At 46.1% G+C, this 15,789-nt stretch overlaps 1 protein-coding gene across 27 annotated transcripts in view; it reads left to right on the top strand.

The window, feature by feature from the left end:
* The first annotated feature begins 4,346 nt into the window (after positions 1-4,346).
* Positions 4,347-15,789, top strand: part of CLASP1 (cytoplasmic linker associated protein 1) — a 263,544-nt gene continuing 252,101 nt past the window's right edge. For 5 of the 27 annotated variants that reach the window (XM_034785917.1, XM_034785923.1, XM_034785922.1 and 2 more), the window contains exon 1: positions 4,349-4,586. The gene's annotated coding sequence lies outside the window, so the exon portion shown is untranslated. Of the gene's footprint in view, positions 4,587-15,789 lie in introns of all 27 variants that reach the window. The other 22 variants (XM_034785937.1, XM_034785935.1, XM_034785936.1 and 19 more) reach the window with 8 other exon arrangements.

Below are 15,789 nucleotides of genomic sequence, written 5' to 3'. Positions count from 1 at the left end.
GAGAGGATTAATCAATGGAGAGGCCCTCTATGGATAGATGTAGTGAAGGATTCGGGGGGCAGGGGCCCTCCCTCCCCAAAAGGCAGTGGGTACAGCTAGAAGCCACAGCTCTTACTGTATCAAAGCCCACATCTTACAGAGGTGCAGAATGAGGCACACAAACTTAGGAGCAGAAATCTGGAAGTGAAATGGACCAAATTTCTCCACAGTGTGCAACTCTTCTATAACCTGTTTTATGAATCAGCACTTCTGACATCAAAGTGTTGACACTAAGGTGATATGGGTTTTGTGCTTGACAGAGTCAGATCTCATCAGATTGAATTGTGCTTTCAGAGAATGTGGTGGGTTGGTGGTGGAAGTATCTCTGTAGCAGATTCAGGAAAAAAGGCCATGAGGCTGGTGAGTGAATCCTCAGTGGCACAGTACTTGGTAAAAGGTTTATGTGAGATGAGTGTAAGGATAGTAAATTGCATGCAGCCCTCCTGGGAAACATCATGAGAGCCCCCAAGTTGAGGAGAGACAGCTGTCATTTTGACACTCAAATTTTGCTTTGTAATCTAAACTCTGCACAAGGATAGAAATCTTCTTATCTACATATGACATTAAATTCAAAGTTGTATTCCATGTGGGGAATGCTTCCAGCTTCCTTTAGCTGCATCCCTCCTGACAGGACACTAACACTCCTTTCTCATGTGTGCAGGACATATTGGACTAAACTGAATTGATACCTCTTCATCTAGTCCTTCCAACCAGTTGTAAGAAGCCTCTTCTTCTCTGAAGTGTTCTGTTTATGCAGACCAGATGCAGGACTTTGTGTTTTTTTAATCACATTGTACCAGTCATCATGCCTGCAAGCTCGCTGGGGCAAGGACATTCACATTTGTTTGGCAGAGTTTACGTTTTAAGGAGCTCCTTACATGCTGATGGGGCAATATAAATAACTCTGGCTTTACACTGTATGCAAGTGTTAAATACAGAGGGCCAGAGTCTGATCTCAGGAACACTAGTGAAAAAAAAAAATAAGACAGCTCTATTTGTTCAGATGCTGTATGGAATCTGGGAGACACTTGAGGATATTAATATTGTAAAATTGCAATGAGTTGTCAGATATGCCATTTAAGATCTACAAAAATGTTATAATTTGCCAAATATGATAATCTCATTTGTGTTTGTATCACTTTTGGATATTGGGTTATAGATACGTATGTATGTCTGTATTACAAAACTTGTGCTATGCTTCTGGGTGACACCCTCAGACAGTTTGTCATCAGCATTGCCTAGCCTGCTTGATGGCCCATTAGCTATACAATTGACCCACTGAGAGAAGGCAAGGGATACACCTTATTACTCAGCAAGGCATGCCGGGGCATGCCTATGGACAGAACTGTGAGGCTTCCAAGCCATGTGCTGGGCAGCTTGTGTTTGAAACGAAGTAAGCACAAGCTGCATGGCAAAAGACTATAAAAGGCAGCTGCATCTTCTCCATTTTGTCTTCAATCCTGCGTCTTACCTCTGGAGGAACTTTGCTACAAACTGAAGCTCTGAACAAAAGACTGAATGAGGATGTGTTCCAGAGAGACTTTCAAGCCAGTACTGCTAGGAACCTCATGGATTCTGGCCTGGTCCCCACTTAGTCCGGACTTCGGACTAAGGTACGCAAATTCAGCTACGTTAATAACGTAGCTGAATTCGAAGTACCTTAGTCCGAACTTACCGCGGTCCAGACGCGGCCGGAAGTCTCTCCCCGTCGACGCCGCGTACTCCTCTCGGCAAGCTGGAGTACCGGCGCCGACTGTGAGCACTTCCGGGATCGATCCCAGAACATCGATGGCGTGCCGCTGGACCAGCCGGTAAGTGAAGACTAGGCCTTTGAAGTGTTGTTTATGTGACTGCTTTACCATTTAACATCTCTCTTCTTCTTCTTTTTTCTTTATAATAAATCTTTAGTTTTAGATACTAAAGGATTGGCTGGCAGCGTGGTATTTTGGGTAAGATCCAAACCTATATTGACATGGTAACGTGGCTGACCCTTTGGGGTCAGAAGAACATTTTGCATATGAGAAGTTATTTAAAAAACTGCTCACACTGTACTGGACTTAGGTGCTGACTGGAAGCCAGAGAACTGGAATGCAATAAAGGGGGCTATGTGATTTCTTTTTTGCTTACTGATAACCAGTATGTGTGTGTGGGGGAAACAGAAGCAAAGTTTGTGACTGGTTAAGGGGTTTAACTTCAGTGTTACCCACCAGTCTTGGGAGTATCTACTCTCCCTTTTGCAGCCTGCCCTGACCTTGGCATTTCCAGTGAGGGCTACCCAGGCAACAACCTGCATTTATACTGGAGTAATAGAGCTGAATTTGCATCACCAATTTCACATATAGCTAGAGAAGAAGAACAGGAGTACTTGTGGCACCTTAGAGACTAACAAATTTATTAGAGCATTAGAGAAGGTTTCACATGGGTAATTGGGTTTTACCATATGCATTTTTGATTCTGTGGTTCAAATAGGCTCTCAGGTCCAGATCCTCAAAGATATTTGGGGGTCTCACTCCCATGGAAATCAATGGGAATTAGGCATCTAAATACCTTTGAGCATCCGGACCTTGGATACTACAGTGATGCATGGTGGTAGGAGACCTGAATATAGGTGGACTCGTTGATGGGCTGGTTTGAAGACTCTACTTAAACTTGCACCATTAGAGACTTAACTGTGGATTCTGCACCTGATACTGGAGGGGCTTGTTTTAAAAAGTGAATGAGGCCAGAGTCATTGGTCCTATTGGCGCCATGAGCACATGGTTTTAGCAGCAGGAAGCTGCTCCCTTCCCAGGAACACAGATGGTTCATCACCCCACCTCCATACCTGGAGAGAGGGGATGGGAACGGCTGGTACACCCACTGACTGCAGCCACCACAGGATGTTTACTGTGTGGGATTCATCCTCTTACTTCCTGCTGCATGCAGGGAAGATGAAAGGCCCACACTCCATGGGCAATGTTCCTCCCATATCCCTGCTGTGGCAAGGGCAATTAAAGCCCAACCCTTTCTGCAACATAGAGATACAGGCCCTATTTCCTCATCCCACCCTGCCAGCTCAGTGGCAGTATTGTCAATATCCCCTATTTAAAAATCAAGCCAAGCCCTCAAAAACAGAAGACTGGCATAAAAAGCATACAATTTAAAAAAAAAACAATACATGTGGTGTTCCTTTTATTTGTCTTCTGGTTTCTGACCCTTTGGGTCACCGGGGCGTAACATGTCCAAGCTTTTCTTTGCAATAGGGCCAGAAACTATTTTTCTTTTAAATGATAGCGGAGATTCTCCCCTAATCACAGGACTCCAAGCTTAAAATTAATCAAATATAATGAGACTCATGATAAAAATCGCATCAGCTGGTGACAAACATAAGTGTCCCACGGGCCCCTCCTCACAGCATCCCCTGGGGCTCCTTCCCCACCCCTAGGACTGCCCCCGACTGCCGCCCCTCACTGCAGCATCACCCCCAGGGGCCCCTCACTGCAGCATCACCCCCAGGGGCCCCTCACTGCAGCGAACTTCCTGCAACAGGCCCCTCTTCGCGCCAGCCCCTCCCCCACCGGTTCCAATGCGTCGACCCCGGGGCTTCCCTGGGGAGGAGCGAGCGTGTCCCCCCCCGAGACACGGCTCTGACTGGGGCCCGGCCGGGACGCTTCTGCGGCGCGGGAGAAGGCGGGTTGTGTGAAGGCGCCGCCCCCCGCGCAGCCGTTGGGGGCTCCCGCCCCAGGCAGCGCCTCCAGAGGAAGAGGGGGGGGGTGGGGCGCCTGACCCTTAAGAGGCCGCTTCCCGCCCCGGAAGTGAATGGGAGAACCGGCCCTCAGCAGGCGGGGAACTTGACCCCGGAAGGTTTTCCTGGCAGCTGAGCTCCCTCACCGTGTCTCGGCCTCAGCAGCGCCCCCTCTCGCCCCGGAGGCGGCGTGACGAACCGGCCGGCTCCCACCCCCCAAAAAGCCGCGGCGGGCAACGCGAACCGGCAACTTCGAACGTTCCTGATGTGCAGCAACGGCCCATCTCGCGCGCAGACTCCGGCACCCCGCCGGGCCGGGGGCTTATCTCAGAGGCTACCCCGGCGGCCGGTGCGCGCATGCGCAGCTTGTACGCTTACCTCATATCAGCTACGCTTGGAAGACTTCCCCTCTCTCACCATGGAGCTCCACGGGAGGTGTTTCCGGCCGCTCTAGCCTTCCCCGGAGCTCCATGGTGAGAGGGAAAGTGGGCAACAGAGCGCCAGCCTAGTGCGCGTGCGTCCCGCCTGCTGGGGAGGCTTCTCGAGGGCGCGACAAAAATGATGCGCATGCGCGCTGGGCACTCGCGCTTGCCTGTGAGTCTTTCCAGTGGGCGATGAGTGCGCCTGCGCTCTGGGGGTTCCATTCTTACCCAGCTCCAGCAGCAGCAGTGGGGTGGAGGAGGAGAGCAGCAGCCATGCACTGCAGTAGGAGCAGCGGGAATTAAGCGGGATCTGCTGCTCCCATTCTACTGCATGCACCCTCCGTAACGCCCATGAGTCCGGTTTTACTTGCACCCCCTATCTGCTCTTCCAGCAGCTCCAGGTAAAACCCCAGTGTCATGTAGCATGGGGTCGATATGCGAGGGGAGGGGGTGGCAATCAGCCCTTGCCTTGTTGGGGTGGAGGGGGGGATGGAAAGGGGGAGGGGAAGCATTGTGTGGTGAAATCAATAGGTTACAGAGCTGCCTCTGCTCTGTGGCTGTGCTGTGCACAGTTGGGAGCCTGACCGGGGCTCATGGTTAGGGGAAGTACATGGGCTTTCCAGCAGGGTTTGTTCCTGGCAGTTTTGCCCAGCTTATCAGGGTTTGAAAGTGTTTTTTCTAAACATAAAGGATTTTGCATTCTGTTGCACGCACATGAAAGAAAAGACTTGGAAGGCACTAGCACTGTGGTTAGCCCACCGTAGGAAAAGCTGTGGGACTGTGATTTCCAGAGGGAATGCACTTCCCTTGTTCCAGACATTTTAAAAATGGACAAAGCAGTATAGAAAACAGTGTCAGGATGAATTCTGTACTGGCTGGGAGGGGTGAACTGGATGACCTAATAGGACTTTTTCCTCTGATTTGGGGATGGGTTTTAGAAATCTAAACCGCGGGGGCTGGGGAGTATAGACTCAAGGCTTTTGTTTCATCCTTAACTCTCCCTGCTGTGCTTAGATCTGAGATTAGTGCATGGCTGTATGTACTGCAATACTTGGGCACAATGGGCGATTTTACTATTAGTTCCTTACCCCTTAATCTACATTCTAACAATGTTTAGTTAGATCCTTTATTGTATGTTCTTTATTTAAAAAATCTGGCTATGTAATCTGAATAATTGACATAACAGCCTTTAATGATTCTTAGTGTGTATTACTAGATGTTCTTAATCTGTGGATTATCATGGTAAAGCACTTGCTCTGAATTGTGTCAGTGGGATCAAGGTTCTGATCTATGAATAACCGTGTCCCCACACAATGTATGGTCAATAAGGGTTCTGTAATACTTTAGTGCATATTTAGTAGTTGATACTGAGATTTGAGTAATTTGACAGTTTTCATGATGTACTAATGACAGTGTCTAAAGGCAGGAGGCTAGAAGATTAAATAATTTGTTTAATTCAAAGCTGTTTAGAAAGTGTGGTGACAACACAAATTATTTTGCTCATCTGCAGTTTAAAAGCATGTATTGATTTGAACAGATTAGTTAGTTTTTGGGGTGTGATACCAGTCAGCTCTGTGTTCTTGGGGAGCCAGGGTGCAGTATCCACCCTCACAAAAAAAACCCCCCCCCCCCCCCCCCCCCCCCCCCCCCCCCGCTTAAACCAAAACCCATCAGAGGAAAAAACTTGCAGAGAGCAGTGAAGGGCATTGGGAGACACACCTAGACCCCTCCTGACAAAGGTGACAAGATTAAGACATCTCCATTAGCATACAGAATGAAGAACAGAGACAACTCACCTAGTCTCATCTGCATGAAAGATGGGACAGGGAGACATCTCAATTTGCATACAGAATAGAGAACAGAGAACCGCACTGAACTCTGGGACCAGAAAAGCAGGGATGCACTGCATCATGGGAATCTCTGCTCCAGATGTTAATGAACCTATGCCTGCCCACACCCAGCTCAGCAATTATCAGACCAACTCTCCTAAGGATCCTTGATTGATATCCAAAATACTGAAGCAGCCCAGTTGCATTGTGAACTCCTTGGAAGAAAACACCACCCATAGCCATGAACCAAGCTCCTATTGTCTAGCCCAGGGGTTGGCAACCTTTCAGAAGTGGTGTGCCGAGTCTTCATTTATTCACTCTACTGTAAGGTTTTGCGTGGCAGTAATACATTTTAACGTTTTTAGAAGGGCTCTTTCTATAAGTCTATAATAGATAACTAAACTATTGTTGTGTGCAAAGTAAATAAAGTTTTTAAAATGTTAAGAAGCTTCATTTAAAATTAAATTAAAATGAGGAGACCCCCAGACCGGTGTCCAGGACCCGGGCAGTGTGAGTGCCACTGAAAATGAGCTCGCCTGCTGCCTTCGGCACGCGTGCCATAGGTTGCCTATCCCCGGCCTAGCCTAAAGAAAACCCTTGAGTCATCAGTTTACCTATAAACAAATCTAATGGTCTCCCTTGAACCACTGTATTTTCTCTTCAAAAATCCCTACTCACCCTCCAGTAAGTGTTCTGATGCTTAGCTCCAAACTATGCATCAGTTCCACTGGGATTCCATCTTCTCCTGACCGATTGTGCTGGGGGCTCTGCTGGGGAATGGTTTAATGGTAAAACATAGTAGTCAAGGAAAACCAAGCAATGGTAGGTAAATTGTATAATGGCTGACAGGGGTCAGGCTGGAGACTCTTGCCTATATGCTCGGGGTCTTACTGATCGCCATATTTGGGGTCGGGAAGGAATTTTCCTCCAGGGCAGATTGGCTGAGCCTCTGGAGGTTTTTCGCCTTCCTCCGCAGCATGGGGCAGGGATCTCTAGCAGGAGGGTTTCTGCCGATTGAAGTCACCTAAAACAGGATTGGGGACTTCAACAGCAGAGTCCAGGGAAGGGGTAGGGACGGTTTTATGGCCTGCAGCATGCAGGGGGTCAGACCAGATGATCATAATGGTCCCTTCTGACCTTAAAGTCTATGAGTCTATGAGTCTCCAGCACTCAGGACCCTGAGCTACCACCATCACCTGGGAACCCCAACCAGTTCAAGCCTCATGGAGTGGGTGAGATCCTCCTCTTTCTCTCTCTCTGTTTTCCTTTCTACCTTAGGTATTAACCTTTAATAATGTATGTTATGTTGGTTTAGCCCTTCTTGTGTAGTTATCACTATTATTCAATAAATAACTTTTATGGTTAGTTGGTTGTTTCTCTCGCTCTTGCTGAACTTTACTCTTTTGTGTTTTTAGCTTCCCCCATTCACTCTACAGCAACGCTTCTTTTACCTAAGCTAAAGATCCCTGCAGCACCCAAAATACTGTGGGGTTTGCTCATCAAGTAGGTTACTGCCAGTACAACTGTGATGCGAGAGTGGGGATAGGGACGTGCTGAATCTGGGACGCATAAGGGTAACCGCTTGAAAGTGCTGCTTGACCCAGTCCATGGAGCCCAGGGGCATAAAAGGAGAGGTAGCTTGAAAGTGCTGCTTCATCCAGCCCAGTGAGTCCAGAGACATATAAGGGGTCAGCTTGACAGTGCTGATGGACCCAGTCCGCTCAGACTTGCTCTGTTAATGTATGTGTGAGTGTGTTCATCCGGTTCTGGGGCTGGAGAAACCCAGCCCTAGGGAACCTAGGTCCTGCAGGTCTCGAAGAATAACCCGAATAAATGAGCATACCCCAAAGTAATGGGCAAATGTGGTACCAGGTGTTAGCATGTGTGACCAGCTTTGCCTTACAGAAAGATAGAGATGCTAAATAAACCTTTTTGTGTTGCTCCTCAGGATCTGTTCTGCCCTCAGATACGTATATGCCACTTCAATAGGAAGGGAGTCTCCTTACCCCTTCCTTAAAGAACGTGTCTAAAAAGCGGTATTAGTGGACATACTGGATGGACACACTGCAGTAGGTTAGAGGCTGTGCAGAAAGAGCTATCCTGTAAGGTATAGAAGAATTAGGACCGTTTAGATTGGGTGATTCACAGTCGTCACTCCTAGTTTGATTGTGAAGCAGAACTTGGCAAAGCCTTGTTATAAAAATCTGAAGTAGGAAAAGATTTGCTTGCAAGAGTCTACCTGGACACTATCTTCTTAAAAAGTGCAAGGTTTTAAGAGGATCCTGTTTTTGTTTGTTTGTTTGGCTTTAAAAAGCACTTTTTTGAACAAACATTCTGATTTGGACATTTCATTACAGCTTAGTCTGGCTTCAGTTTTGACATTTGATCTGTCGTCGTCACTCAGGCTATATCTACACTATCACTTTTGTCGGTTAAACTTATGTTGGTCGGGCGTGAAAAAAACACTCCCTTCACCGACAAAAGTGCTGGTATGGATAACGCTATATTGCCTTTCGCCGCTCGTTGGGGGATGGTTTAATTATGTCAGCAGAAGAGCTCTCTCCCACCAGCAAAGAGTGGTACCTGGGAGACCTTATAGCGGCACAGCAGTAGCGCTACAGCTGTCCTGCTGTAAGGTTTGTAGTGTAGACATAGCCTCAGTGCCCAGTCCAGCTTCCACTGATGCCTTTTAATGGGAATTTAGATCAGGCCCTGGGTGAGTGTGTTACTATCCTCTCAAATGAACTTGCACAGGAAAATGATAAAAGACAAAAACACCCTATCACCTATTGGAGGTCCAGTAAAATATATTACCTACCCCATCTTGTCTGTCAATACAGGGAGATAGGCTTGTTGCTGGACCAGATCGTGTAAGCACTTGAGTGGTATGCTAAGGCACAAGTTGTGGAAAAAAGACACAAAATAAGAGAGAAGGGGAAACTGCTGTAGGAGGGTCTAAAGGAAGCATGGTCATATTTAGTCTATGTGCCTAAGGCCTTGTCTACACTACATGGGAAATTCGATCTAAGCTACGCAATTTGAGTTACGTGAATAGCGTAACTCAAATTGACATAGCTTAGATCTACTTACCGCGGGGTCCACACTACGCGATGTCGATGGGAGACGCTTTCCCATAGACTCCCCCCTATTCTTCTCGAGCTGGTGGAGTACAGGAGATGACGGGAGAGCAATCTGTGGTCAATTTAGCTGGTCTTCGCTAGACCTGCTAAATTGACCGCCAATGCATCGATCCTCCAGTAAGTGTAGACAAGCCCTAAGATATTTATACAGCCCCATTATTGTGATGTCTGAGCTCTTCACGGTCTCTAATGTCTTTGTCCTTTCAACATCCCTCTGAGTTAAGGAAGGACAATTATCCCCATTTTACAGAGGAGGAACTGGGGCACAGAGAGGTGGAGCCATTTGCCCATTTCATGCAGGATGTCTGTGATGGTGCAGGAAACTGAACTTAGGTCTCCCAACTCCTAGGCTAGTGCCCTAAGCACTGGACCCTACAAATCCCTCCCAAACCGCAGCTTCATGAGTTTCTGATGGTAAACGAAAGAGATCTCTACTTTGTTGCTTATGTAGGCTGAGCTGGCAGGTGATGGGAGGGGCAGGATGTAGTCTCTAGCCTCAAACTTGTAGCAGTTTTGCAGGATACCGCCATTAAAGCTACATTTTACTAAATTGTCTAAGCTGCTCATCTTATCTTATTCGTTGCCTATCAACTGCAGCTTCCCCCAGTGGTGCCTGTTTGGTGCTTCAGGAACCTGAGTGGTAGCATTGTAGCATCAGAGGTAATGTAGCCAGTCATCACTCCATCCTTCCCTGCACTAACCCTAACCTGAAACACTGAGCCTACTGCCTGACTCAGTTGTCTTCTCCCTGACCGTGCCAGTTTGGTGCTGCAGGCAGAGGAATCTCTCTTCCTGCTGTACCAAATGAGCACTGTTTAGATGACAGAGAGCAGCTTTTGACTGGGCGAAGGTAAATGATTTTGCCTGAGCCAGGCATATCGTGGAGGGAGCCACAGTGAAATCTCCAGCCTTACCCTTACTCAGCTGCTATAGAGCTTGATCTGAAGGAGATTCACTATTCCAGTCCTGACCCCTGGGTCCCCCAAATCTATGGAGACTCCTCAGACCTGACTTACAGGTTTATTTGCTGACTCATTTCAACCAATGGGACTGAAGTATGCAAATAAACCGGAGGGAGGGACTGGTAACTGGCTGAGCTACCTCGGTCAGTGCTCTTCTATCTGCAGCACCAAATGGTCACTGTGTGGAAATTGGATTTTTCTGATTGTCACCAAAATCCATAGGGTCCGTTCTGTTTACCTAGAACGTTCTCTCAAATTTTGGAATCAATTGGCTGCGGTCTTCAAAAGTTAATGCATTACAAATAGAGAAATGCCATTGTTTCAATGTTTGGCCTCGCTTCTCTTGGCCAATAACTTATAGCACTACAAGTGAGACAACAGCACGCTTGTGAGAGAAAGAAATACATCTGAGTAAACCATTTTACACTTTCCAGAGGGACAATTGTAATTGGGTGCAGATAAAGAAACTATACTGTCAAAATAACACTGTCTTGAAGTACTCTAGAAATCTTAAGTCTGAGCTGTGGCTGAAGTGTATCAAAATCAGACAGAAATTAATGATAACTTTTCTTGGTTTGATTTTTTTTTTGGGTTTCCTTATATGTTGAGCAGATCCAGTAATTCTTTTCTGTATGATACAAATTCAATCAAGGCCTGCTAGCAGTCTCTCTTAGACGGTGACAGCCAACTTGAAGTCTGGTCAGTTTCAGAATGAGTTATTGTTTCTGGTTCTACCCCCTGTCCTGTAGGACCATACCACCCCTTATGGTTTTACAATCCCTCTAACGGGAAACCGATTGGAAAAATCCACATTTTTTTGCCCATTGAGACAGGGCCTGCGTGTACCAAGAACACATCAGTTATTCTGTTACCAGGATGAATGGAGCAGTCATCCACCAGAGGAAGAGGGGTGGGTGTTATGGCATCCTTTTCTACATAGACTTTTATAGTTCTGACCACTTATTTAATAGCATAGACTAGCTGAATGGTGCTTTCTAGCCTGTTCTGTGTTCTAATCAGGTTCTTATACTGCATCCATCATTGTGGTATCAGACTTGGATGCTTAGCTGTCATGGTATTCCAGGTATTGTTTGTATCAGTTAACTTGCTATAAGCCTTCAAAAACTGTCTGAAACCCTTGAACGATCTATTTAAAGAGAGGAGTTGCACAGTGGGGAAACTGATGAATAAGGCTATGTTTTAATCACAGGTATTTTTAGTAAAAGTCATGGACAGGTCACAGGCAGTCAACAAAAATTCATGGCCTGTGACTTATCCATGACTTGTACTATATACCCCTGACTAAATCTTGGGTGCTCTGGGGCAGGGGGTGGCCTGGGAGTGCTGCAGGTACTTGGGGGTGACACTCCAGGGTGGTGTCGGGGGGGGTGAGGTGGCCTTGGACCCCTGCTGCTGCTGGAGTCGAGGGTGGGGTGCAGTGGCCTGAGACTGCCCCAGCAGCAACTGGTGTAGCTGGCCTAGAGGCTGCCCCTGGGCCAACCACACCAGCTGCTGCAGAAGTCCCGGAAAGTCCCGGAATCCATGACCTCTGTGACAGACTTGCAACCTTATTGATGAATGAAATATGTATATGTTCTTCAGCATCCTGCACTGTAATGAGTCTCTCTGTAAAATTTAAAGAGATCATCTTCAGCTTCATTAGGCATAGTTATTCCTTTTATCCAGGGATGATGATGATGATTTTTTTTTTTTTAAAGAAGCATAGTTAAAAAAGTTTCAACCACTTAAGTTACAGGAGGGCAAAAAGGAAAGGTTTTATTTAAGGGCAATTTCAAACAGCTTTTGTCTTAATGCATATATAGTTTGTGGACTTATCCCTGCTCCCTCATTTAGCCAAATATCTCAAGGGTCTGATCCCCAGGGAGGGAGAGTGCAATAGTTGGTGCACAGCTTACTAAATGTGGGGGTGGCATTGATGTTAATTTTTAGAAAGGAAGTGTCTTTAGATTATTGCAAGGGAATGGATCTTCAAAAACATTTAATTTGTTTTCTCTAGTACATTCCTGACAGTGGAAATAGAATATCTGATCTCTAGTTCTAATGCAGTAGCACAATCCTGCAGTGTTTTGATTTCAGATAACTTCTAAAAAATGTTATAGTAGATTCATTTGGAACTTAAATGACCTAAGATACATTTTTATTGGTCTTTGGTTTTTCTGTTTTTTAAGCAAACTGAGACAGACTTGAGCTGACACTGCTCCTTCACTGCAGATCTGATCAACACGGGGTCTGATCTAACTTGCGCATCCAGTAGTCACTGAACAGAAGGCACCATCCAGGGGAGCGGGCGAAGGGGACCACCTTTGTGCTGTCTGGATTCTGGGCTGACCTGGGGACTGAAGTAGTCTCATTTACTCTAATTTATGACCGCCTGTCCTAGACTTTACAGGCTGTAGCGTAGCCCAGAATGTCTGTAGCACTTTGCATCCCTGCCTCTAGTGGTCCCCACTATGCTGTGGCTTGCAAGGAGGGGCAGTGTGGGGCTGTGTGTAGTGGCCCAATGCTGTGCTTGTACTGAAGGATTTTTTCCCCATCTACTTCTGGGCATTTTACTGCCAGACCTGGGAGCAGAATCTACTTAAGTTAGAGACCTGTCTACAGTAGATCTCCCACTGTTACTATCAGATCAGCATTAGCAACAATAGGCAGTTTTTAGAAACTCTAGTGTAGACAAGGCCATTGTCTACCGTATTCTCAGGAATGCTCCCAAGGTTGGCCTACAGTTTCCACCATTGCTAGCAGCCCTGGAGCTGCTCTGGTGGTGCATTAGGACTCCTCTGTCTTAGTATAAAGAAGGCCAATGTGGGGAGAGACACCTGTGTGGAGTAGTGTTGGACTGGAATGCACTGTCATCCAAACACCGTAACTGGAAAGCTACAGTTCAGTCTTGGCAAGACTTCCTTCTGGAAAGTGAGGCCTGTGGAATAAGATGTTTCTAAAACTGCTGACTTACAAACACTGGGATATAAAATCTGCAATAAAGATATTCATGACTCTCTGTGACCCACCTGAGGTTTTTTTTCTCATTTAGTTTTATGTTTCTTATTGGTTTTAATACCAACAATAACCCATTGTAACTAAGATAATTATATTATATTATTATATTGTATTATAAGATGGAACGACTGTCTTCTGGTAAATGTTACATATTTAACTTAACAGCTTAGGAAGAGAAGTACTTATGTAGTAAAATACAACTACAAAACCTATTCACTTAGATTCTGGAGTGGATACAGAAGTCTCTCCCATATGTAAATAACACAGGGCTCTTTTGAAATGTAGACTAGATAACAAGGCTTCTTTCCTTTTCCCCCTCTTCTTCTCCCTCCCCCCACATGATTCAAAGGCATGTAATTAGACCATTTAAAAAAGCCATTGCTAAAGATCCTTAGCTGGACACCCAGTGTACTGACATTCCATTTGCCTCCTTCACTCCTCCCATCATCTGTTCTGGAGTTCTTAAGGGTTGGAGGTGTCAAGATCTAGCTACGGTACTTGGGTAGTGGCAGTTGACTTTGTTGCCTGTTGACTTCTAGGAGGTTGTTGAAAGCTTCCAAGCAGTTCTGTTTGCTTAACACAGCTTTAGACTTGGCCACAGTCTCTCCTCCCAAGTATGGTATGGAGTCAGAAACCATCAAGTTAGTATTTCTAGCAGTTTATGCTGTGTCCTCTTCTAATCCTAGAGAGAGTCCTCCAGAAGACCCCGCAGTAGACTCACACTGCTCTCACATGGAGATGTGGTCCAAACACAGGGATTCCTGACTTGTATCCCCCACCCCCCATTCCCTGCCCAAACCCTTGTGGCTTTGGCAAGTCACTTATTCTCTTCCAGTCCTTGGCTCCCTGCTTTTCAGCTGGGTCACTATCTACCACTTGGGGGTGGAGGGTTAGTTAAGGTTTATAAAGGACTTGGAAAATTAAAATTCTGGCTGCCAGGAAGGATTTTCTTTCAGATCCCATATTTAGTCATGACCTGTTGTTTAGCTTGAAAGTTGAGGAATGAGTCCTAATGGTTGGCTAAGACAGGTCCTGAAACTTAAAACAATGTCTACTTGATTTCGGTAAAGGATCAGACCTTTATCTTGCCTGGAAGAGAACTTTTCCTAGGTCCCATTGCTTTCATGTACTGGCATGTGACTGGGCGTCCCTAGCAGTTCCCTTTGGACCTCTGAGAGACAAGCTGTGGCATTGTCCCCTCTCTTTTCCTAACTAATGAGAAGCTTCATGCTTCAGAAACCTCATGCAATAAATCTGTTTTACCTCAGGGAGTTCTGCTTCTTGTACTCACACAAACAACCCACTTCTTGCCTGTTGCCTGTGCTTTACTAGCCGGTTATGTATTAGTAGGGAGTGCCTGGAGGATTTGTGAAAGTAGTAAGTATAGTAGTTCCATCCCAACCCATTATTGAGATCTCTTTAAAACCAGATTATCCTGCTCTCATGCCCAGCATGTGATTGAGTATCTTCTCAGAAAGTTGTCTTGCCATCTGTTGTGCACCCCCCCGCCTGGAAAAAAAAAAAAGGCAAGAAAATTGCTAATGTTGGGTTTGTCAGTAATAGATATCTCAGAGGGGAAAAGTGGTCTTGTGCTTATGGCACTAGACAGAGTCTCAGCAGAACAGGCTTCAGTTCCCAGCACTGCCAAAGACCTCATATTTGACTTTGGGCAAGTCAATGAATCTCTGTGCTTTGGTTCCCCATCTGTAAAATGGGGATACTACTTTTCTCCCACCTTTTGTCTCTTATCTTTTTGGATTATATACTTAGAGACAGTCTCCCCTCCAGATACATCTTGCTTAGGGTCATAATCTTGGTTCAGGGCTCTAGCTGTTACTGCAGTTACAGATAGCTAATAAGGGTGAGGTTCTCAAACTTTCCTGGTGTGGACTACATCCCTTCCCACTGATGATTGTGTGGGCCACTTCTTCCACTTGTGATCTACTTGGATGGAAATTCAAATTTTAATTAAAACATTTTTTTAATTAAAACTAACTTAAATGTTCTGGATACATAAGAAAGCTATAGTTTATCAAAACATGTTTTGCATTTAAAACTAACTGATAAACCAAGGGAGTATTATCTGTAGCTAGTTAATTCAGCTGATCACTTCTGGTCACCATGTCCTTCAAGATTTTAGAGATAATAGATCTCATCCTCTCATATCTCATTTTTATTCATAAATTGGAAGAGTACAAGCTTTCCTGCTTTCTGTACTCCTAGTCAGTTTCTTAACTTTGAATGAACTAGTCGTTGAACTGATCTAGTTGAATAAACTGGAATGAAGAAAATATTTTCCCTGCATGTGCAGAAGAAGCTAGTGCTGTCAAAAGCTGATTTAGCACTTCAGCAAACTCTGGTTCTAGGTGAGGGGTGGGCAAACTTTTAGGGCCGAGGGCCACATGGGGAAATTGTATGCAGGGTTGGGGTGAGGGAGGGAGTGCGGAGTGTGGGAGGGGGTGCGGTGTGTAGGAAGGGGCTCAGGATAAGGGATTGGGGCAGAGGAGGGGTGCAAGGTGTATGGGGGGCTCAGGGAAGGGAGTTGGGGGCAGGAGGGGTGCAGAGTGCAAGAGGCGGCTCACGGCAGGGGTGCAGGAGAGATGCGGACTGGGGGGGGGCTCAGGGCAGGGGGTTGGGGTGCAGGAGGGGTGGGGG

This window comes from Trachemys scripta, chromosome 11 (assembly GCF_013100865.1).
Source record: "Trachemys scripta elegans isolate TJP31775 chromosome 11, CAS_Tse_1.0, whole genome shotgun sequence".
Classification (NCBI taxonomy): domain Eukaryota; kingdom Metazoa; phylum Chordata; order Testudines; family Emydidae; genus Trachemys; species Trachemys scripta.
Note: the sequence above shows the minus strand (reverse complement) of the source record. Positions and strands in the feature narration are given on the sequence as shown.